Genomic DNA, 27,057 nt, shown 5'->3' with positions numbered 1-27,057 from the left:
GAGCTCCACTGCAGCCATGAGTGCCTGTCCAGTTGTACTTACAGATAATGAATAATCAGATGTCATTTACACAGTCAGTCTGACTCTGCAAAATTAGGCTGCCTGATGCTGCTCTATGTTGTTACCTGCGGTGCATTGTCTTGCATAATGTATTACACGAACTGTGTTGCACACCAATATTTATTTTACTTATAAATGAATGTGCATAATGTAAAGTGGTATTGAGTTCCATAGTTTTCAAGCAGAGTAACAAAACTGGCCTCACACTTTATCTGTATTTTATAGAGCCTTTTTTCTAAACGGCCGACAGGTCTTGTCCTGTATGTTACTCTTGTTCTGTATGAAAAATATTGTACCCCACTGTGTATTTTATATTGATGGGATAGCAATAAAATGGCCACAACTGTATACGAAACATGTCAGTTTGTTCCCATTATGTTAAAACATACATGCAGGCATCTGCTCTCTGTTCTGCAGTTTGGCTCCTGATTGTAGGATGTAAGAATGAGGCTGTCACTGGAATGATTAATTAAATGGAAATGGCTCCCCATTATGCAGGAGCAATACGCAGGATCAGACAAATGGATTGTCTCTTATTTGCATTATGATAGTTGAACTTTTACAGAATGCAGAACAGACATGACCCATGTCTCTCTCTCTCTCTCTCTCTCTCTCTCTCTCTCTCTCTCTCTCTCTCTCTCTCTCTCTCTCATATTCAGGAGCACATTTTTCTATACCTGCTCTGATCAATACCCATCCATTTCCCTTCCTCTCTCATGAAATGAGGGAATCCAAGGCTGACCCTACAATCTTCTGGGACATCAATTATAAGAAGCAGACCCGACTAAAAAAGTCTAGAAACTTGTAGACTCCTAGCTAAAGGAATGCTAGCTAAACCAACAAAAAGAGCAAAATGAATGATATAAAATGATATATATGATATTAAAATACTTAAATTGTATATACAGTCCCATCCCAAAGTATTAGAACAGCAGTACCAGTTCTATTGTTCTATCAATTATATCACAAGATGAATATAAGACGCTAAATCAGAATTTCAGCTTTAATTTCCTCATATTTACCTATAGATGTGTTAAACAACTTAAAACATGGCACATTTTGTTTGAATCCACCCATTTTTTCAAGTGATCAAAAATATTGGAACATGTGACTGATAGGTGGTTCTTGCTGCCAATTTGTGCTCTGTTAAATTGATTATTTAAAGAATTAATAACTCTGAATGTCAAAGTGCAGGGGTTATCACAATCCATCATTCAAAGAAGACTTCAAGTGCAGAAATATAGAGGCCATACCACTTATGAGAAGTAAAAATCCGAAGACCATGTTGGAATTCACAAATATTGAGCCACAAAAGTTCTGGGACCAAGATTAACTTCTACCAAAGTGATAGAAAGGCCAAAGTGTGGAGAAAGATTGGATCTGCTCATAATCCACAACATAAAAGCTCATCAGTCAAGCATGGTGGAGGTGGTGTCATGGCTTGGGCTTGCATGACTGCTTCTGGAATGGGCTCACTAATCTTTATTGATGATGTAACTCATGATGGCAGCAGCAGAATGAACTAAGAAGTCTACAGAAACAATCTGTCCAATCTAATTGGGAGGAACTTCATCATGCAGCAAGACAATGATCCAAAAAGCACTGCCAACACAACAAAGGACTTCATCGAGGTGGGGGGTGTTGGGGACAGTACCTGGATGGGAGACCTCCTGTGGAAAACTAAGGTTGCTGATGGAAGTGGTATTTGTGAGGCCAGACCTAATGCCCCAGTATAGTGAAGGGACATTGTACTGTAAAAACAGCACCGTCTTTCGGATGAGACTTTAAATTGAGGTCCTACTCTCAGTGATCATTAAAAATCCCAGTATATTTATGGTAAAAAAAAAATTGGGGTATAACCCCAGTGTCCGGGCGAAATTCCCCCATTGGCCCTCATCTATCATGCCCCCCTAATTATTTCCATCTCTGAATTGGCTACATTCACTCTCTCCTTTCCACTAATAGCTGGTGTGTGGTGGGCATTCTGGCACACTATGGCTGCCGGCGAATCATCCAGGTGGATGCTACACACTAGTAGGTTGTTGAGGAGATCCCCCCCATACAACATAAAGCACTATATAAATGTAAGGAATTATTATTATTATTATTATTATTATTATTATTATTATTATTATTATTAAGGTTTTAGACTGGCCTGGTCAGTCTAGACAAGGCTTGTAAGACTTTACCATATAAAGGCTGACCCTGCACTCTGACCCCAGCTTCCTAACAAGCTGAAACAAATGAAGAAATAATTTCACTGTAATGAACAGTATATGTGACAAATAAAGGCCACATAAGTCTTCTGCACTCATAGCAAACATTCCTATTAAAATTATAAAGTATGTATTTGTGTTTTTCAAATCACCTGTTGGCTATTATCCAAGAGTTAATAGTTTATATGACTGTCTCATTGTACTTCTAAATGTTCCACTGAAGGCATCACAGACTTTAAAAGTACTATGATTTACTATAAAACTTGTGAACCCTAATACAGTCTTCTAAAAGGAGGCATAGTATAATGTCAACATTTGATCCATTTATGCTCCATTTTGAAACCTTTTGGCAGTTTTATTGTAATTCGAACTATGTCATTATTAATGCTATGCGTCAATCCTGAGTCATATCTAACCAATTAGGGCTGTGGATGATGGGGCAGTGGGGGCTTTGCGGTTAAGGCTCTGGGTTGCTGATGGGAAGGTCAGGGGTTCAAGCCCTGGTGCTGCCAAGCTGCCACTGTTGGGCCCTTGAGCAAGGCCCTTGACCCTATCTGCTCCAGGGGCGCTGTGTCATGGCTGACCCCAGCTTTCTAACATGCTGGGGTATGTGAAGAATCTCACTGTGTATATGTGATCAATAAAGACTCATTACATTATGATGTCTCTGTAGGCAGTTTTATTTAACTTCCAATCAAAACAGAAATAAGGAGAAAAGAAAAAAGATGCAGGCTTCACAAGATCAAATTTAAAAACACACCAAGTGGCTAACTGTATTAACTAGTTCTGTACAAATGCCGCATGTTTTATATTCGTGTATCAAGATGATTGTTATTGACCACTCATGCACCGCAAACATTAATAAACATGCTTTCTTGTGCATTTTATGAGAGTTCGCATAAAAGGATGATTATAAATTTCACTAATAATGCCCAAAGGAATTCAGTCATCATATGTGTTTATGGCTAATAATTGATAATTGTTAAGAACTCTAAACTGGCTATAAATGCAAATGGTTCTGCTAAGCAGTTTCAAAGGCATATAGAGGCATTTGATCACTATGAGTCTTTTCTTGTAAAGTACCACTTGCAGAAGTCTAAAACTCTACAGTTTGATGTTTAAGGAAAGATTCATGACTATTCAACCTTTTGTTTGACATCAAAATGCCACTGTGTTTGTGTGACATTACTGACATTTGTGTAACCTTTCAGCTATTTATGCTTTATACTGAAGATGTTTGGTTTTGAGATCAAAATATGAATATGAGAAGAGAGTTCAGAATTTCAGCTTTAATTTCCTGGTATTTATATGTAGATGTGTTAAACAACTTAGAACATAGCACATTTTGTATCAGACTGCCCAATTTGTAGGAGAGCATGTGACTGACAAGTGTTTCATGTTACCCTGTTAAGATTGATTGTTTAAGCAATAAATAGCTCTGAACATCTACTCTTGATTTTAGCCTTCAGTTTCCCCTGTGAAGACTGTATTTGTTGTTAAAAAGGCTAAACCAATAGGAAGATCAGAGAGCTGTCTATGGGAGAAAAGCAAGCCATGTCGAAGCTGAGAACATTTACATTTACATTTATTCACTTAGCAGACGCTTTTATCCAAAGCGACTTACAAATGAGAAAGATACAAGCAAAGAGGGAAAATAAATCAGAAGCATTGCACAAACATTGGGCATAGCCAATAGAACAATTTGGAATGTCCTGAGTGTCATGTCACGGCAAACTAGCAACTGAATTTCCCAGAATGCACCATGAACTACAAACATGGCCGATGATTACAACTTCTAATGGAACACACAGACACGTCACCTTCTCCTGAGGACTAATCACACACATCTGTTCCCACTAACACACTAAAAATCACAAAATACTACTTTAGAGACTGCTAATGCACAAGGTCTTCGCAAATTAATATGTTTAGTTGCCATGGTTTCTGTATATTACCAAGCTATTCCATTGTTTTGTCTATTCTGGTTTTGATTCTGCTTTGCCTTTGATGTTGATTTCTGCCTTACCTGGTCTAGCCTGTTTGCCTGATCAGCTAACCACTGCCTGTCTTTGTTTATGTCTTTTGCCTTGCCTTCTGGATATTATAATTTTCATTAAAGCTTTTAACTGCAATTGCATCCATCCTAAACGTCATTACATAACACTGAGAAAGAAGGAAACCAATGGTGTACTTAGCAACGGACACCGAATGGGTCAGCCAAGGAAAACAACTGCTGATGACAGAAACATTTGAGACCTGTAAAGAAAAACCTAAATGACATCAATTCATGTTATGTCATGACATTATTATGGTTAAAATAAAATCAGTGCTTTCTTACAATGATTTTTTTCAGGATGTAGCACTAATATCAAGTAGGGTATTTCATAAAAGCATACTTTATCTCTTTCTAGAAATCTTCAGATTTATACATGTTGAAGTTACTTATTTTCTCATTTCAATTATGTACTACTTTTTGTTCTCAAATTGCCATCTATTTAAAATGATCACATAGTAACAGGACATGTGTTTTTAAGTGGTAAATCATGAGACTCTGCATAAGTCCTCTCTATTTGACATAATGTGTAATTATAACACCTTCTTGAGAAATTTACTCAATATGCTAGATGTATGATGATGATTTTATGGCATTATGCAGCAAGAAATCATTATATGAAAAACATTATTAAAATGCCAACTGGTCTTTTTTTTTTCTGTTTTAGGAGGAGGACAGGTTTCCCTGCTGAGACAGTTTACATTGGCCTGGTTTACTAAAGTTTAAAGTGTTAAAGAAACACACAGACACATGAAAATTTCACTTGCCTTTTATAATCATAGTAAGTAATAATACTCAGTAGCTATGTAAAATGTGTTGTGACAATAAATCTGAATCTCAATATTGAAACAGTGATCTTCTTTCACATACTCTTGTTCTGAGTATGGGCTTATTTTATACATTTAAAGTTTAGGCCTGGGTGTTTATGCTGAGTCTTTTGGGGACCGGGTCTCTGTGTTCATATTACTGGAGTTGATCTGGGTATCAGAGCCCAGCCGAGCTCAGTCTCAATACTAAAAGGTCTGGGTTGCTGTGCTAAGGGTCTTGGGTCTGAATCTGAGTCTCAGACAATACATGCATTTTACTTTTCCATCTTTCCATCTTTTCAATCACCTTTTACAACACCAGTTCCAAAAAAGTTGGGAGAGTATGGAAAATGCAACAAAAAAAAAGAGAGTCATTTGAAATTTCAGTTCACCCTGTACTATATTGAAAACACATTATTAACACTTTATTTGAAGTTTTACTTTGTGAATTTCATTTATTTTTGAAAATAGAAAGTCATTTAAAATCTGATGACTGCAACAAACTCCAAAAAAGTTGGGACCAGCGACTGTTTACCACTATGTAACAACACCTTCTCTTTTAATAACACTTATTAAGTGTTTGGGCACTGAAGACACCAGTTGGTTAAATTTAGCAAGCTGAATTTTCCCCCAGTCATCCATTATGCTTTTCCTCAGCTGCGCAACTGTATGGGGCCTTCGTTGCCTTATTGTACGCTTCACAATGCACCACATATTCCCAAACGGAGACAGGTCAGGACTGCAGAGAGGCCATGTTAGCACCTGCATTCTCTGCTTATGCAACCATGTGCTTGTAATCCGGGCAGAATATGGTTTGGCCTTGTCTTGCTCTGAATGGCAGCATATATTGCTCCAAAATGTGTACATATCTTTCTGCATTAATGGAGCCCTCACAGATGTGCAAGTTACCCATGCCATGGGCTTTTGGACCTGACACTGATAACAGCTTAGATGGCCTTTGTCCTCTTTGACCTGGAGAACACGATGGCTGCTTTGTCCAAAAACTATTTGAAATGTTGACTCGTTGGACCACAAAACATGATTCCACTGTGCTACTGTCCATCTCAGATGAGGCCCAGCCCAGAGAAGCCTGCGGCACTTTTGGACAGTGTTGATGTATGGCTTCTTCTTTGCATAGTTAAGCCTTAACTTGCATCTGTGGATGCAGCGGTGAATGGTGCTGGCTGACAAAGGTTTACCAATGTATTCCCGAGCCCACATCAGGACATCCATTACAGACTCATGAAGGTTTTTAATACAGTGATGTCTGAGGGATCAGAGATCACATGCATTCAGAAGTGGTTTTTGGCCTTGCCCTTTACACACCGAGATTGACCGGATTCCTTGAACCTTTTAATTATATTGTGCACTATAGAAGGTGAAATGCCCCAAATCCTACCAATTTGTCTTTGGGGAATGTTGTGCTCAAAGTGTTGGATTATTTGCTGAGGGATCTGTTGGCAGATTGGTGAGCCTCAATCCATCCTTGCTCTTGAAGGACTAGGCCTTTTCTGGAGTCTCCTTATATACTATGATTAGACTATTGCCTCACCTGTTTCACATCAGCTTCTTATTTCAATGTATAACATACTATAAAATATAATATACCATATGTTATTATACTAGTATATTATTTATTGATTAACCCATTATAGCCCACCATGTAGGTAACAGCTCATTCAAGTTATCTATAAATCATTGGCCACCCCAAACTTACATACAAGCCACAACATTCACATTTCATTAGATGCCAAATAACAATGGTACAACAATCTCACAAGATTGTATATTATATATATATATATATATATATATATATATATATATATATATATATATATATATATATATATATATATATATATATATATATATATATATATATACACACACACATATACATACATACATACATACATACATACATACATACATACATAAAACTGGTATATTTCTTTCACTAACAAGATAAACAATCAACAGTCAAAATGAATGCTCATGTACATGTACACCACACATACTGTACACACATTCATACACATGTGCTCTAGTGATAAGGTTTATTCTGCTGAAAAACCCAGGCTAAGCCTGGGTAGGGTATGCAGACAATTGTTTCCTCAGAGATAAAACATATCTAATGACAGTGAATATTGATTACTTTTGGTCACAGTTGCATTCAACTGAAGCATTCAGCTTTGTTCCATGTCTATTTTCCATGGAGAACATTGCCATAGCATCTGCTTTGCTAATCAGCAATATTTAAGCACTGGCCGGTGCTGAATCCTAATAAGACAAGTTGTCTTTGTGTTTTGCATCCTAATTAGAACAGATAACAGACACTCAAAAATCCATATCAGAGTCTTCATTTGCCTTGGTCAATTTTAAGAAATTACCTAAAAGTTAAAATGCATTTTATCAATGTGTTCAACTTGTTCGTTAAAAATAAAGCAGAAAGAATGTCTAACAAGGTCTCCAGTCATTCAAGGCACCACTATTCTTCATACATGGATTACTAAATTTGTTGGCTTGGGTTGCTGACGATTTGTCTTGAGCCTGGATTTCCCCCATCTACAAATCTGTCATTGGATTTGTTACTAGAAAATAAAAAGATTCTGTATGCTTAAACCTGCTCAGGATCCACAACTTTAGATTGTGGATTTAGCAGCAATTGTTATTGCGAGTCCTTGAATTAATTAAAGTTTTCCACCTTTTTGCTTCTACTCTTGTCTAAAAAACTGCTCACAACCTGAACAAGCATCATGATTGGCTGGCTTTCCATTGTTTATATTCCTATTTATAGGCCTCCCATGATCAGGTGACCTGACAAGCATGATTAAGCATGTTGTGTGATATATATATATATATATATATATATATATATATATATGTATGTATGTATATGGCACCTGTGAACCGCGCCATCATCCTTATTAACGACTATGTGTGTTTGTGTAAAGAACCTCGACCACTCAAACCATAATTCAAAGACACTGTCAAGACTAGTACCAGCAAGTCTGGGTATGGATGAACAAACACATCATTGAGTAAACACTAACAGTCTGTGTCAGAGTGGCCATCTGAAAGGGTGCTGCAGTAAAACCATAAATCAACCCCCAGAATGCCCACAAGCGGCTTAAGAAACAAACCCTATCCTGGACCACAGTATAGACTTACTGGACTCTACATTCAACTCGCACAGACTCTGAAAACACTTTTTTTCTGACCTGATTTCTTTTATCTCAGCTATTACAACCTAGATTAACTACGTGCCTTCTAAATGCTAAATCAAATAAGTACCAACCAAGACCAAGGCTTACTCATCATGACCCTGTCTTAACCCTCACAGAGTAAAGAGGATGGGGGGCCCTTTCTTTGTTGAATCAGCTCTTCACACCGCAGGCAGAGGACAGAGACAGTTAATTTCTATTACATTCATTACCCATGTGTATGATCCTAAATTGTAATCATTATGCTTTATTAATGTATATATTTACTAGCAAGTTAACAGTTAGGCTCTGTAAACCACATTACTCATGTATGCAATCCGAAATGTTGCTATTAGGCTTTTAATATCTTATACTTAGGCCAATATATCTGGCAAGTTAATCATTATATACAAATATGTCATATTTGGTATCTGTGTGTTAGTGGTAACGTTTCCAAAATGCTAATAAACTACAGATTTTAATAACTCCCTGCATAATTCCATTTATAAGGGTAAAGATCAAATTAACACCAAGTAAGTGTAAGCACTGATCCAAGAGGTGTTATGCAAATTAGTTAGAGGGGACGACTGAACTATTCCTCAATCACTCGAAAAGACCACCTCTGGTTGGTTGGAACCCTTAGAGGGCTGGCCTAGCCAGAAAGAGTTAAACTACAACAATGCCAAAGCTCTTGGCTCTCTCAGCATCTTTCACAGCTCAAATCAGAACTCATCTCATCAGAAGAAGAGGCGGTGGAAAGACTCCAGCCATCACATCTTCCAGCTCTTCAACCATCCCTCATACTAGACGTACTGATGTGTTAGTTTAATCACACAAATTTTTTTCATGGTACTTCAAGCAGGATCGTAGATTACCTAGTGGATTTTTTTTTTTTTTTTAATTACACACTTAAATGTTGTTAGATTTAAACAAACCTTATATAGACCAAATAAAATTTAAAATCACTAACATAAATAATCATTTGGGCGCTACAACAACAATAACAAAATACTAACAATTGTAAACAAAGTTGGCTGAGAGTTAGTCCCCTATTTATTTTGAGTTGAGCTTCAGAAAGCATGACATCATTTCCAGTAAGGGAACATAGTGAGCATTGATGCTTCCTGGTTTTTGCGGTGCATTCTTGGATTTTTTTTAAAGAAGTGAACAGTCCAGTACACTGGGAGGATTTTGCGATTGAGACTCCCCTGATCAGTGCCCTGACTACTGGACTAGGGAGCTGATTGAGACATACCCATTGTCATGTTCATAGTAACCTGCCTATTGATTACACACGCCTAGACTTAATCACCACTCACCTCTACATAAACACACATCAAACACTTCTCAGTTGCAAGAGATTCTGGTTTTCCTGACCATTGCACATTTTTTTGGTGACTGATTTTGCCCCCATATTCCTGAACTGTGTTCTACCTGCATACTGTTGAGTAAACACATATTTTTGCAACTGCACCTGCTTCAGCTGCATGAATAGGTACTGAAGACTGAATATTGCATCCATGTTATTTTTGTATTTGTCATGTATCAGAGAAGGAACTCTGGACTTCAGTTTCCAGCAGCCACTGCACTGTACTGATCAGTCACATGACCACCTGCACCTGAATCACTTTCTGGTTAACAAGCACTCGTGTATATAGCCACAGTTTTCACTGCTTTCTTTGTCTCACGTTTGTCTTACAATACCTTTGTCTCTGCTGCCGTGTTTTGTCTTTGCCACAGTGTTTTGCCTTAGTCTTAGTGTCTTATGTATTTTGTTTGTTTCTTTATTAAATGTTTGAAATTCTGCACCTGCATCCATCTCTACCTTTGAATCGTGACGGTAACGTTACACTTTACCCTTTTTAGCGTTTTATTAAACCCTATATTCAGTTCAATTCAGTTTTATTTGTGTAGTGCTTTTAACAATGGACATTTGGACTGGACTCAAAAGGGAACCCATCCTCATCTGGGTTACACCGGATAGTGCAATTACAAATAAATAAATCACTTCTACAAATGTGCTAATATTATATGGTCAAATAAAGCAGTTGTGTAACCAGGATAATTCATCACAGTTTTTACATGAAGCTGATTTGTTGAACTTGTCCACTGTTCACTGATGGAGACTAGAGTGCAAAACTGTTTGTGGCAATTGCAGTCCTAAAGCTATCATAGCAATTGTAGTCCTAGCCATCATAGCATAACTGTTCATATGAATTGAGGTCCAAAGCCATCTTTATGGTTATTAAGTGGTACCATCCTCGGTAATCTTAATGATCTTTAGGATGCACCATGTGGGGCCATCCTCAGCAGCAGCATGTGACTTCCAATTGATGAGAGCTTGACAGAAAGAGAGAGGGAAAGAGAGGGAGAGACTACTAAGTATTCTTATTGTCCCTTAATAAGGACAATGTACTTTGCGTGAGTGCAAGCAGGGACTCCAGCAAGGCTAGCCATGACAGCATAACTAAAAGGGAGATCCAGAAGGTAACACAGACATGAGGGCGCCCTGGGACATCAGGCGGCCACTCCACCATCAATAAACCTGAGTGAACACATGAAAGTGGGGATGGGACAGCATCCAAACATCCCAGTTCACCACAACATTCTATGCCTGTGAGTGCTATAGATCTACTCCTCTACCTAAGAAAAAAATAACTTCACAAAAAGCGTGAATAAACAAATATGTTTTCAGCCAAGACTTAAACACTGAGACTGTGTCTGAGTCCCCAACACTAATTGGAAAGCTATATGAAAAAAACAAAACAAAAAAAACAAATATGCACACACACACACACACACACACACACAGATGCAGAGAAAGAGAGAGAGATTTTAAAAAAGTCCATGCTCCAAACTTGTCTTGTTTAATAAAGAACCCAGCACCCCTATTTAATTCTTTTCTATCATAATTCTATTATAATTCTTTGATTGCTTTTTGTCAAGGGTTTCTAGATTTCTAATCCTAAAAATGAGAAATGTGATGGAAATCAGAACTGAAAAAGCCCTAGTGTGTAATTATATGCATGAAGTTCAGTTTTCTTAAAAATAAAAGACTACTGATTTGTTAAACGGGTTGGATTGCTTTTGTAAAAGTGAAGCGTTTCCAAAAGAATGTGACCCAAGAATTTCAGAAATGTAAGCAACCAATTTTTGATATTAGCTTGGGTGCTGAATATTAATTCAGCATTATGTAAAGCTGTCATGAGAGCTCTGTTTCTGAATATTGTATGTTCTTGGTTTTTATATTATGTATGACTTTTGGTTTGCTCCTCTGAGCAGCATCTGTGTAATACCACAAATTATACTCAGAGGAGCTGATCTACATCCAAAAAAATCAAAATAAAAATCACCTCCTACTTACCTGCAAGGTCATGTTTCTGCTTACTGATTTCTTTCACAGAATTTTCTTGTTCTTCATAGTTTCCCTTTAAATTTATCTTCAATTATATTGATAATAGGGCTGTGATGGTACCAATGTACAGTACACTGCATAAGTATTCACCCACTTGAACTTTTCACATTTTGTAGTTACATACTGGAATTGAAATGGACTTTGTAATTGCGATTTTTACCATATGATTTACACAACATGTCTAACGTTTGAAGATAATAAATGTTTTTATTGTGATGCAAAGGTTAATTAAACAAAACAGCACACAATTCTTGGTTGCACCCCCTGGGTCAGTACTTGATAGAACCCCCTTCGTCTGCAATTACACCTGCAAGTTTTCTGAGATCTGTCTCTATCAGCTTTGGGTCTCATTCATAAAACTGTTGCATGACATCAAAATCAGTGGTGATTTGAATGTGGTGGATGAATCAGATTCAGCTGGGTGGAAAGACGCTCCCACCCAACACTACCTTATGTGCCCAGGGAAGATAAAATCTCCTGTCATGCTAGTAATCTGAACAGTATGTTCGTAGAAATCAATGTTTGTCTTGATTTAATTGTTCCACTTGGACATTTGATTGTGGGTCATAATCAGAGGATAAACCAACATTGAGCTTGAGTTGCTGGTAGAATGCTTTCCAGACATAGGAAGTGAATTAGACCATTCTGTCTGAGACAGTATACAATATACTGATTGTGCATTGTGTATAGGAATGACTTGAACAGATGGAGGTGTGGACCCATTGGATAAGCTGGTGGATTGAGGAACAAATGTTTTGTCAGGAGGCATGGGTTCATCATTTTGTGCTCAGGAAATGTCATCCATGCTCTCCCAAAGGATGGGAGCTACTATATAGTTTGAGGGCTAGACTCTTTGCTTTGGTTGATGTTCTCTGTTCCTTTCATGAATTCTGGAGAGCTCATCTGTAGTACTGTAGCAGTGAGAACACACCCGTAATCATCAATATTATGACAAATCATGTTTATACTCAATCCGGATAGTGTAGGGTGTGTTTTATTCATTAATACCAGAAAATATTTAAGAATATTTAAGAGGAGAGACTCAGATGCAGTACTTCATCAACAGCGCTTTACCTTGAATGAAGCAAAGAAAGCGTTCACTCTGATTATGTATGCGAAAACGGGGGCATACAGGTGTGCATAGGCACAACCAATCACACAAACCTATACCATGACATAAGAACACCACATAAAAAATCATGGAAAAGTTTATTTTTTTCCGTAATTCAATTAAAAAAGTGATACTTTTTATATATTCTAGATTCACGACAAATAAACTGAAATATTTTAAGCCTTTTATGTTTTAATCTTGATGATTACGGATTACAGAGCATGGAAATCAAAATCCCACTATCTAAAAATATTAAAATAAAGAATTTATAATACAGAAATGTACTCCACCACCGTAGCCTCTATACACCCTACAAGACCCTGGGCTGTTTTTCATCACATGGTACTGGCAGACTTCATATAATTGAAGGAACAATGAATGGAGCCCTTTACCAGAAGATTCTTGAGAAGAATCTGCTGCCATCCACCAGGATGATGAAGATGAGACATGGGTGGACCTTCCAGCAGGTCAATGATTACTATGATGCTGACATAAATAAATTGGGCACTGAAGATGAATGAATGAATGAATGAATGAATGAATGAATGAATGCCAACTCTCAAATCAATCCACTACACTGCTTTTTGACACTCTTGTCTTTCCATCCATAGGCAAAAAACAGCCATTCATCTTGCTTATTGTAGTCTTTTCTGCTTTTATGTCATCCTCAGCATTTTTGCATGATGGAAATGCAGATTCAATTGCTTACCTACTGCCGACTTTTCAGAAACTCATTTTAAATTCTGAAATGTTTAAATGGAAACTATGCTAGATTTCTTTCTGCTACATACTTTCTCTATGTCTCTTGTTGCCAACTTTCTAAGATATATATATATGCAGGTGTTTATGCTTGTATATGTTGGTCTGTGTCCCATCTTGGGGGATGTTAAAGCTGGAATAAATAGGTTGTTCTTAACCAGACCAGACAACTTGACTCTGTAACACAGTGAGACAATAAAACAAATAGAAGACACATATAGGCCAGGCACACTGCCATACCACAGATACTTTACACTCTATTATCCTCAGATATAGAGAGATAATTTACTTCAAAAGGTCAGGCCCACTGTTGAAGAGCATAGTTCAATACAGCAAAACTGTGCATTGCTATACTGTATATAATACTTCACAGGCCTTTCAGAATTACCGATTGTCAACTTTGTTTTTTGTTGTCCTATATGGTTTGTCCTCTTGTCCTATATGTCCTCTTGTCCTATATGTTTCTGTATTATTTAACTTTTTTTTACAACTGTGCTGTTGAATTTTCAAACCTGATTGGTCAGGAACCAGCTGAAATCCGTAAGTTATACCTCCTATCTGTGCAAATTAATATCAGCCGAGTTGGCAAATTGATAGTCTATAAAAAGACTTTTCGTTACAAAGGTGTCACACAAGAAACCTGTCATGATGAATAAAAGCAAAGCACTCTCCCAAGATCTTCTCAACCTTATTGTTGCAAAACATATTGATGGAATCGGTTACAGGCGTATTTCGAAACTTCCGAATCTTCCAGTAAGCATCACTGGGGCCATTATCCGCAAGTGGAAGCAACATCACTCAGTCATCAACCGGCCATGCACAAGAGCTCCTCGCAAGGTTTCTGACCAGGGAGTCAGAAGAATATTCAGAAGATTAGCCCAAGAGCCAAGGATCACTTGGAAAGAGCTCCAGAAACACATGGAGGCATCAGGTACCATTGCCACAGAGAAAACAATAGGCAATGCACTCCACCACCATGGTCTTTATGCACGCTCACCCCCACAAGACTCCATTACTAAAAGAAAGGCATATCAAAGCTCGTTTAAAGTTTGCTACAACTCATTACAACTCACAAGCCTATGAAATACTGGGAGGGTGTAGTCTGGTCTGTCTGATGAAATTTTCATGTGAATAGCCTCATTGGAAATATATTTACTGAAAAAAATGTTGATGCGTTCAATACTTATTTCCCCCACTGTATAGAAGAACACGGTGCATATCCTAGCAAAGAGACCCAAAGATGTTGCTCTAAATCGCAAGAACCTGACAAGACCCAGGAGGAACATGACAAACCCCATCCCAGCCAATCAAATGAGACACACATCAGGGAACAGCACCTCATCCATAGCCCCAACCAGCTCATCCAGAGTCCTAACCAAAGCTACAGTTCCCTAAGACCCACAACACATGCAGAATATCCCCCAGCACTAGACCCCCCTCCACAACAGACCCCTCTGCAGCCAGATAGGCTGAGCTACTCACAGGCTCTCAATGGAGGAGCAATCAACAGTGAGCGTCAGGACATCCAACACATACTGAACATTATCTGCTTATGCTTACTAGCACACACTGGACAATGGTAAGAGCTGTAAGGAGAGGAAAAAACAAAACTCACAAACACACATGAAAGAAAAAAAAAGTTTAATTTATGTTGTTAGTTCCTAAGTTTGCCAAATTTATTTGACAACTAACTATTCACTGTTGTATTGTTTTTGCTCTTTGTGTCTTTATCTTTCCTCATTATGGCAAACAAACCCTTATTAGTTCTGTTTATTGGACTATCTTCCTAGTTTTTAGATGAATTCCTTTTTTAATGTGGAACATCCAAGGTCTGAGCTACACAGATTTTGGCGTAAAGAGTAGAAATTGTGATTTTATTAGAGAAATTCAATAACTGGATGTCATAATCTTACAAGAAACATGGTGTAGAAGTGATGAGTTCACTGGTTGTCCCTCAAGATACAGAGAGATAGTGGTACCATCAGTTAAACTCAAAATAGTCAGACAGGGTAGAGACTCGGGAGGGATGCTAATGTGGATTAAATCTGAACTGTCTGTAGAATTAATTAAAAGAGAACAATACCACCTATGGTTGAAAATCAACAAAGACATCATATCAACATCATAGCTTGTCTTCCTGCATCTCTTGAGTTCCACTACTTTCAAGAAGAAACCGTTCCCAACATGGAAAAAGAAATCAGCCATTTCCAGGCACAGGGAAATGTGCTGATTCTGGGTGATTTAAACTCTAGAACTGGTGTAGAATCTGATTTCACAGATACAAATGGTGACTGCTACATCACTGGAAATAATGTGACTTTTCCTTCACATCCCCACAGACAGAGCTTTGATCTTCAGATCTTTTGGAGACTGGGTCTGTGCATCGTCAATGGAAGGCTACATGGGGACTAGTTCAGAAGGTACATCTACAGCTCAGCTCTTGGCAGCAGCACAGTAGACTATGCAATCACTGATATGGACTTTTCCTCTTTGAGATCTTTCACAGTCAAACCATTAACACCTTTCTCAGATAACAGCCAAATTACCCTGCATATCAAATAGTCTGAATTAATTAGCAAATCAATCAGGACACCATGTCAAATGAGCAAAATAATCATTCAAATGGGCAGATAACAACTTAATTGATTACACCGATTTGTGTAATCATACCGTGGCTTAGTGGTTAACACGTTTGCCTCACACCGCCAGGGTTGGGGGTTCGATTCCCGTGGCTCTGTGTGTGTGTGGAGTTTTCATGTTCTCCCTGTGCTGCAGGAGTTACCTTCAGGTACTCTGGCTTCCTCCCCCAGTCCAAAGACATGCATGGTAGGTTGATTGGCATGTCTAAAGTGTCTGTAGAGTATGAATGGGTGTGTGATTGTGTGCCCTATGATGGATTGGCACTCTGTCCAGGGTGTACCCTGCCTCTTACCCAATGCTCCCTGGGATAGGCTCCAGGTTTTCCCATGACCCTGAAAAGGATTAAGATGGATGGACAATCTCTCCTATTTTCATTCCAAACACGAGAATTCCCTAAAGATGAAGCTGAGATCTGAATTCTATATTCTACAAAACAGCACAAAAAAGCAAATTGGCACAAATCAAAACCAAGAGAAACAAATTGGACACTGACAATTGGCTTCATCCAGACAGTAAAGGCCCGTTCATACTAAGGACGATAACAAGAAGTATAACTATAAGGATAACTATATTTGTGTCCACACCAACGAAAGATATAACGGTCTGTTTAGCTCTCGCACTGCGGTTTCAAAGCAAAAATAGATATAGATAACCTGCTTTACGTTTCACAAAAACATAAAAGGAAAAACAGCCGCTTTTGGGTACCTGATGTCCTTCAAAGACGAGAGGAGTTGGGAGAATCTGTCATTCTGAATAGAGAGTTTTTGTCTTTTGAAGACAAATTTTATTCATACTTCAGTATGAGTCAATCTCAGTTTCAAGGAGTCCTGGACATCGTGGAAGAAGACATCAGCAAGAGCCAAACAAATTTCAGGAATTCCAGGGCCAAAGATCATTTGGCAGTATGCCTGACTCATTAAGAAAGGCTATCTAAAAAACATTTCCTACATGTAATTAAAGTGGCAACATGTACAGTAATGATGCTATTTGCACATAGTAGTTTAAAGGATAATAATAACAGTAGTATGAAGTCCATATGCAGTTTACATACACCTTTCATACTCTGCAAAATGTTAATAATTTAAGTAAAATAAGAGGATTATTATTATTATTATTAACTATTATTATTATTATTATTATTATTATTATTATTATTATTATTATTATTATTTAATTAGTACTAGCCTGATAAAACTTTCACATAGAAGTTTACATATCGTCCACAAGACAAAAAGACTTGGTACTGTTCCAGGTCCTGCACATTCTTTGGTTTTCCAGCATCTTCAGCATATTTTGAATTATTTTCAGCAGTGACTGCATGATTTTCAGATCTTTTCACGCTGAGGACAATTGAGGGACCCATACAATTACAAAGGAGGTAAACATTCACTGATGCATAAAAAAAGAAAGAAAGAAAAACGGCTATAATTTTGTGTTGTGGACTATATGTTCTGTGAAATAGTCTCATCAGGATAGTACTAAATAAATAAATAAAAACATGGAATTTTTATGATCCTCTTGAATTCTGCATCATTGAATCATTATTTTCCAGTTTACCACTGAAAGCTGCTTTGAAACAATTTGTATTGTATAAATAAATAAAGGTGACTTGACTCTTATTTTGCCAAAATTATTAATATTTCACAGATTCTGCAACGTGTATGTAAACATTTGACCACAATTGTAGTTATTTCATATAAACTGCCAATATTTTGTTTTGTTGTTTAGATACTTAGCTACAGGAGATTCGTACAAAACAATATACCTGAACTACTGCCTTGGAAAATTCACTGTAGCCACAATAATACTGAAGGTGTGTGACACAATTTGGAAAAAAACTGCAGCATTAGTACATGCTCAATCCAAATGCAGATGATTGGATGAAAATTGCAGATGGATTTCAGGAAAGGTAGCAGTTCCAAAACTGCATTGGAGCTCTGGATGGTTAGCATGTGGTCATCCAGGCGCCATCAAACTCTGGATCCACCTTTTATAATTACAATGGTGGTTTCTCAGTTGTTTTGATGGCCCTGGTTGAACACAGGTATTGCTTTACCATAACTGATGTTGGTGTCCATGGCTTCAACAGTGATGGGGACATCTTTGCTAAAAGTTCTTTAGGGAAAACAATAAAAAATGACAACTTGTCAGTCCCTCAACCAAGACCACTGCCTGGATTCTCACAACCAATCCCCCATGTGATTATGGCTGATGAGGCCTTCCCACTGTCACAGAATATAATGCGCCCCTTCCCTGGAAAGGACCTAGACGAGGCTAGATGAATATATAACTATAGGCTATCAAAGGCCAGGAGGGTGGTGGAGAACTCTTTTGGGATCCTTGCATCCAAGTGGGAAGTGTATCAAAGAAGGATCAAGCTGCAGCCTCAAAATGTGGACAAAGTTATAAAGGTCACTTGTGTCCTGTATAACTACATAATCAAAACCACCTACCCAACAACTCAGCACCAAGCACCAGTGTGTATGGCAGAATCCAGTTCCGATGGAGCTGTACAGAATCTACAGCAGTGTGGAAATCATCCATCAAGGGAAGCAATTCAAGGGAAGTGGTTGGCACATTCACCACACACCTCCAGGGTCAGGGGTTCGATTCTCACCATGGCCCTGTGTGTGTGGAGTTTGCATGTTCTCCCCGTGCTGTGGGGGTTTCCTCCGGGTACTCCAATTTCCTCCCCCAGTCCAAAGACATACATGGTAGGGTGATTGGCATGTCCAAAGTGTCTGTAATGTATGAATGAGTCTGTGAATGTGTATCTGAGTGTGCCCTGCGATGGATTGACACCCTGTCCAGGGTGTACCCTGCCTTGTGCCCCATGCACCCTGGGATAGGCTCCAGGTTTCCCCGTGACCCTGAAGGAAGGATAAGCGATATAGAAGATGGATGGATGGATGGACTCTATCCTGGTGAACCAGCATAAGAAGATCTGCTCTGTTACCTAAGAAAAAATGTCCACAAGAGTGAATAATTTATAATAATTACAATTATTTGTCATAGAATAACAAATGTTTACATCCTAGACTTAAACATTGAAACTCTGTTTGAGTTCTGAACATTGATTGGTCCATAACTGTGGGATTTTGTCAGAGAAAGCTCTGCCCTTGCTGTAGTCTTCACTATTTGAAGTATGAACAAAGTGCCTGCATCTTTCATATCTTCTGGTTCTAGTGGGTCTAAAACAGAACCTTGCAGAAAAGCAAACTTTACCTTGGTATGTGTAGAGAAGTCACCATTTAAAGGATGCACAGAAAGTTTGGCAACCGATATTATTCGGCCGAAAATAGCAAAAAAGCACCCTTGGTGTTCGGCCGAATAAGTGAAAAGGCAGAATAAATTTGACCGAACAATGATGCATTTGATGACGCGACCAAATAGCCTAGCAACCAGAGTGATACACGCGAAGCTTTAATTGCAGCAAATATGTCGGCAGTGTGGAAGTATTTTAAAGTGTCAGAGAAAGATGTAAGAATGGCCATTAAAGAAGTAGGCATATGTCTAGGACAATTATTCATTTGTTGTGGGTCCATCACCTTTTTTGCACTCTTGTCAATGCACATTTTTGTTGTAGGCTACAGAATGTTACATTCTTTCAGCAGTCAGTTATAGGCCTAACATAGGCTATTCAAGGGGTGCTCAAAGATGACCACATAAAAATATTTTTATTTTACTAATTTATTTATTTAAAGTTATATTGTGCCTTGTTGGTAGCCTATGCCTGCTGGAATGAAAAAAAAAATGTTCAGTGTTAAATAAATATCTGGAAATTGTAGTTTTTGTAATTGATTTTTTCTTTGAAAAGCAAGACAAAATAGTAAAAAGCACATTTTGACTATTTAATTTATGCAGTGGTGAAAAAAATGGCAAAATAAATGGAAAAAACGCGAAAAAACGTGTTCGGTATTCGGCCTTCAGCCAAGTTTTTCATTATATTTGGCTTCGGCCAAGAATTTTCATTTCGGTACATCCCTAATTTAAATCTACAAACTGATAACAATCAGTAAAATAGTCAAATAAGACCTGAGCCAGGAGAGGGCTGTTCACTTATCTCCAACATTTTCTAGCCCATCAATGAGAATAGTATGATCAATGGTATCAAATGCTTCACTAAGTTCAAGCAACACAAGCAAGGAGACACAACCCTGATCAGAGGCCAGTACTAGGTCATTTACCACTTTATACTGACTAACATTTCATGAATGTTATTCCTATGAAGGTATGATCATAGCTGCTGTGCTACAACTTATTTTTAATATCTTGGAGATAAAGGGGATGTTTGATATTGGCCTATAATTGGATAACTGACAGGGTCAATGTCAGTATTTTTAAATCAGGGGTTTGATAACTGCTAGTTTAAAATATTTAGGTTCATACAGTAGACAGTGCTAAGGAAATAATTGATTATTTTTAGCAGAAGATGGATTGATTCTGGAATGATCTGTTTGAAGAAACATGTAGGTCACTACAGCCATGCACAAATCCTGAAGATAATGTAAAATTGATTAAGGGTGAAAGACTATAATACTCAAAGGGAAAATCTGTATAAGAAAAGATCACCAAAAAGCAAAGTAATGGATAGATTTGACATTTGCTGTTCATTTATTTATTCAGTCATCTTTTGTAAAGATGGTATTACTGTCAGGGTCAACGTAAAGTTTGATTTTGTATTTGTTAATAGAAAGTCTTCAGGACTTGCCTGTTTCTCATAGAGCTTTCCACTTTCTTGGGAACATGACATGCTGCATTTTCTGGTCTTGGAGAGGGAAAAAGAGAGAGACTGGTGAGGAAATGTTGGTTTATAGCTTATAGTTGTAAGTCAAAACAAAATTAGATCTAACTATTAACTATGAAAAAGCCTGACCCATGTGACTCATTAATAATTTAATGTTTTGCCAAATTGCTGTAGTATAAGAGGAATAAAACCGATACCACCACTTATTATTTTCACACCCTGTTGTATTTTTTTCCTTACTTGGTTTAGTTGTGTATGATTTTAAAAGTACCTTAGCAAAAAGTGATGTTAGTATTATTAAGTTATGTATGACTAACTCTTATGAACATGACATAAATTGGTTGCATTTTATGCAGCAGTAAGTCTATGGTAAAAAAAAAAAAAGAAAAAGGAATACCGTAGTTTATTTGGTTGAGGTTGTCATATATAAGTGCACAAAAGGGGATTTAATTATGGCCTAGCATATTCTCTGGTCTTGCACACTTTCTTAGTGTAAACAAGACTAAATTGCTAAGTAAGAGTTTAAGAGTTTGTAGTTTGTTTTCATTTTAATAATTCATTATCAGCCTAAATATTAGACCAATGGAGGAGGCCCCATAACCCTCAAACGCAAATGTATATACCATGTAAAAAACACAATATATCACCCTTTTTGAGGTACTCCAATGTGTCCCATTCCTGTCTTCTTCGAATAACACATTCTATTCACTCCACTTTACATTATCATGGCTTTATTTATGCCGTGCAACCTAACCCTGTACTGGGTCATAACACACACTCACACACACATACATACAAGCACACACGCACATTACCAAGCAAATTAGAGGCATTGGAAGGTCCTTATTACTTGACCTAATACTAAAGAGAGATAGAGAGAGAGGAGAAGCAAGCCAGAAAAAATGTATCGGGGGGGTAGAATTTAATTTCCCTCCGGTTTGCAGATGCCAATAAACACAATTGAATGCTGTTCCAGTTTGACATGATGTTTTCAGTGCAGAACCTCCTTTCTAATGTGGCCTGGAGAATTACCAGAAATTTTGCAATTTTGCCAGCAAGCAATATCTATGTAAGAAAGATAACATGTTAGAATATAACTTATCCATGTCATAGTGGTAGCATAAATATTGTAAGATGATTTCTTATGGATTCATTTCTTTTTTATTTAATCTAGTGTCTTTAAGCTTTTGTGTCATACAGATAATTAATATTTAATTAGAATATTTCAGAGTTCCACATGGATTCCACAAATGGTCTGGATAAATTTAACAAATCATTTAAGTTCTCATTCAGCAATATCCAAATGAATACAAACCTTCACATATTCTGGCATGAATTTTCCATGTAATAAGGGTACTATTAATAAGACATAGTTTTTAAGTTTGGAAAACAATTAAACACTTAATTCTAGACCATATATTTACTTAATCGTGCCAATAGTTTCAGCATCTTTCAGATGTGTTTACATTTTTTTTCATTCACAGTGCTGGTGAGTAGTTTGTGCTCACTGAACACTGCGCAAAGCATTATTACTGTGTGTGTTTATACAGAAATCTGATGAAGGGGAAGAAAGAGGAAGATGGCAGGAGGAGGAATGTGTGATGTGTTTCTTAAAGGGAACCCCAACTATGAAGACTTGTAGGCCTTGAAACGCAATAATTGCCATCTCCAACTAAAATACATTGTTAGAAACACATGAAATGTTAATTACTTTAAAAATCATTAATATTTAATACATATTTTTCACCTACAGAGGCTGGCATTATGTGTCATGCACAATGCACCCTAATTCAATGACATAAAATGGTTGCTCTTGAGCACTCAAAAGAATTAGCTACTAGCACCCATGGCAGGAAAAGAATGCCCCACTGTGCTGCTTTTGGCTGTAGTTTTCTAGTTCTCTTTCAAAGGGAACCGTTGCGTTTAACATAACACTATGGGAGCGCCTCTCATGTGAGACCGGAATCTGAAGCTTGTGTAAAATGATACCTATTTATATGCCTGTCATGATCAGGTGACGTGGCAATTAAGTGCGTCGCGTAATAAAAATATGGCACCTGTGAACCGTGCCATCAGCCTTTATTATCTTCAGCGAAAGACTGCATGTCGGTCTATTGTGTAAAGAAACAAAAAGATGCTTCATTTCCTCACTATCTTTTCTCAAAATCTCAGAACTTTTCTATTCCTTTAAAAAAAAAGAGAAGAAAAAAAAGGAATGAGCGAGAGAGAAAAATATGTGTGAGAGAATTCAGGAAGTGCTTGCTCCCGTCTCTTCACGGGGAATAGTGCACACTTTCTGGGTGAAGTGCCTAGGGGTATAGCATGCAATGGCAGCCTCGTGATGCTGTGAATGGTAATGCGTACATTAAGCAGCTTGGCTCACGACTCGCGCTCTTCTCGGAAGCCAAAGCGAGTTGGGTTTCAGAGCCTCGCGGATCTGGGCCGGCCGCTGCCGAGGCAGCTAGCCGTGTCAGGTTCGGGGGATCTCTGATGGATCCGGAAGAGGAGCCGGAGACGAGCGCTGCTCTTTCTCATGCTCTGTCTTCCGGGTTCCTCCTTCCTCTATGGAAAGCCAAAAAGGAAAACACACACACACACACACACAAATAATAGTAATAATTCCTCTCTGACACCGAGGAGCCAGAAGGATGTGCTAAAAACTGAGAGCAGCATATAAAGAGCTGCTTGAAGTAATTACTAAGGCTGGATGAGCCTTTTTCTCCCAGGCCAGCACCAGTGTGAGGGAGACCCTGAAGGCGAGTACGGCAGCCCGCCAACACCTGCAGACAGCCAGGGGAACCGGGTGGCCACAGTCGCGGCCTGCAACTAGGCCTGATCTGAGAATGGTCATAAAGGCCAAGCAGGCAAAGAAGAGCGGTCCTGAGGGGCCATGGAGGGACGTATCAGTGGACATGAGGTTGTTAGGGTAGTTAGTCCCCAGTGCTATTGTAGGGCCTCCCCTAGCCAAGGCGGTCCCAAGTTTTCAGTGTTCTCTGGTCAGCGAGCTGTCACAGGGCAACGAGAATCTGATGCTTTCCCTCAAATAGAATGTGGAATAGTTAACGTCACTAAAAGACCATCTGGCAATGTGGAAACTACTACCAAATCTGTCTGCATGGGTTCTGTCTACCGTAGAAAAGGGATACCGGGTCCAGTTTATAGCTCGACCCCCCTGGTTCAGAGGTGTGCTCACCACAGTAGTCAGCACAGAACAGTGCCTGATGTTAACGCAGGAAGTAAGCCAAAGGGGCCATAGAACCTAGTTCCCTGAGGGAGGGAGGTTTTTACAAGAGGCGCTCCCATAGTGTTATGCTAAACGCAACGGTGAAGTTCCCTTTGAAAGGGAACAGGGTTACATGCGTAACCCAGACGTTCTTGTGTGCTGTGATACAGGGGATATCTGTAAATATAATCAAACCCGTAAGCATCTTGTTGCGTCTTTTCTGTATATTCTCATAACGTAAAGCTCCTGTAAAATTAGCCTAAAGTCCCTAGCCAAGACATACCCAAAGTAAAATTACTTTGGTTCTCCAAATGGTTCAAGATGGTACATGCATGGTTTTGGTCTCTTTTCAAAGGTGGACTAAATATTTTTACATAATTGGATTGTTTGGACCTTTGCCAGTGTAGGGGGCCATTCACATGTTGTGACTAAAAACGCATGGAAAACGCAGCCGTGCTTCTTTCAGTTTCTTTCTGAAGCATTTGGAGCTTGTGCTCCCGTGATGCTCTCTCCATGACGACAAGGAGCTTTTAGCACAGGATGGATTTACAGCACCGCAAATCCCTTGCAGTAGCTCTGCTACTAGATTTATTTATGGAGAAGAGGAAATAAACACCGTGTTTGGGTGAACCCTATCCTTCAAGCACATAGAAAACATGGAGAATTTCAGCAACTAATCCAAAATCTCCGTCTGAATAATAGGCACTTGACAAATCGTACAGCTCTGGGTATACCTGTCCAGTTATGAGCTTTCAATGTTGTTAATGGACAGGGTAAAGCTAATTCTTGTCACATGACCTGCGGTGTGCTTGCGGCTTTCTGAAAAATTGGGATTTGTTCATCTCGAAAAAAGAGCGCATCACACTCTCTATATGAGCGTGCTTGCTGCGTGTCTACATTTAAAATAGCAAACTTGTGCACGCAAAAGACGCGATATGTGAATGGCCCCTAACAAGACTGTTTTTGACAAGATGTTATTGATCAGTGGATTACTATAAGGCTTCATATGAGGTGAGTTGCCTCTGTTTCGTAAGTGTTTGTATATTGGTGATTTGACAGAGACATTGAATGTAACTGCTGATGTGATTGTATCTTAAAACAGTTTCTATCAATCAAATCACAAGAATTTTAGCTTTCCAAAGATATGAGTACCTTCATACACACAGAAGCTGTGTAGATAGCACAAATTTGCTCATAACATGGCGACAACGCACTGGCGGGCCATCAGAATTTTAACAGGATAAAGTATATGACAGTGAGATAATAGCTGATAATCTCTAAAATTATTGATATTAGAATATGTTTCATCATAAAATGATAGTTTAATCCATATGCTTACCTTGAACAACAAACGCTCTTGGTTGGCATAGACATGCAGTTGCTACACAGACACCATCGATTTTGCCCCACTCTCGCCTCCTCACCTCTCTGATCGTCTTCATTTTGATGTACATTTTGAATAATGTCTTCTATATTAGCCTCCTCACTTATATTACGCTCGGTTTCACATTGAAAAGGCTGAAGACATGTTTACATTGCTGTAGGGACGCTGGACAATCAAGACCAATGCAACCATTTGACATCACTACTCAGAATGCATTGTGACGTAAACGGCAATGGCAGCCTACGAGTGCAAGGATTTTAATTTCTTTTTTTTAAAAACTGACATCTAGAATGTTTATATAGTGGATTTATATAGCGGATGTCAGCATTAATCTAATAAGCCATACAAGTCTTCAAAGTCGGGGTTCCCTTTAAAAAGGAGATAACCCTTAGGAGGGTATGTGATTGGTAAGCATAAAATAGGAGTGGCTCATGACCTTAGATTTGGGTGGGGCAGGAGAATTTAACAACATAGGCTCAAACAAAATTACACTGAGATGCTATCACACAGGACTTATGCTATACAGTGTATATATAGCTACTATATAGTGATTTTTTTTTAGTAATATAACAAGACGTTGAGATTCAACAACCAACAAACTACATTGAACAAACCAATTGTTTTCAATGCGAGAATAGAAAGGTGTCATCTGGTCTAAAAGCTAGTGCTTCAGAACAGATAAATAGTAAAAATCCAAACAGTACAGGGTCATTGAATCTCACCACATGGGTCAAAAACATTTTGCTACCGCAGAAGAAAGGTGGTACAGGAAAGTTAAGTAGTTTGGGATGTTAAAATCAAGTGATCTGCATTTTTTGCCAAAGACAAGAGTTAAGCACATGCATTTTGTCACTATGTTATTACATACCATTGCATTGTAATGCCTAAATAGTCTTATTACTGTTGATTAATCAAACTGATAAGAGACACCTCAAGATAGAGTTGGGACAGTGAGGAATGAATAATAGGAGTGGAGAATAAACCAACCACGATATGACTTGACCATTATATATGTAACAAATAGGAGCTAAATTGCATCACATAGCAGCCACTTACAGAATGGTGGTGTAAGATTCAATGTATCACACTTATGGTTTGAAACTACAGCTATCACATAGTCTTCTGTGTGTTTGTGTATCCTGTAGTCACTATCTCATACATGGAACAAGAATTTGGAAAGATGTTTAACATGTACTTTACATAACATTTATCTATGATCATTATAAAAGGTTCTGCGTCTGACGCCCCAGTTCTGGCGAGTCCTGACAATAAAGAAGTTGACTTCTTGTGGCTGTGGTAGCTCGGTGGTTAAGGCATTGGGCTACTGCTTGGAAGGTCATGATTTCAAATCCCAAGCTGCTGCTGTTGGACCCTTGAGCAAAACCTTTGACTGCATCCTGTCTAAATTGTTAGACACTTTAGATAAAAGCATCAGCC

The sequence above is a fragment of the Ictalurus punctatus genome, chromosome 23 (assembly GCF_001660625.3).
Source record: "Ictalurus punctatus breed USDA103 chromosome 23, Coco_2.0, whole genome shotgun sequence".
NCBI classification, from domain to species: domain Eukaryota; kingdom Metazoa; phylum Chordata; class Actinopteri; order Siluriformes; family Ictaluridae; genus Ictalurus; species Ictalurus punctatus.
This window is presented reverse-complemented; position numbering follows the sequence as displayed.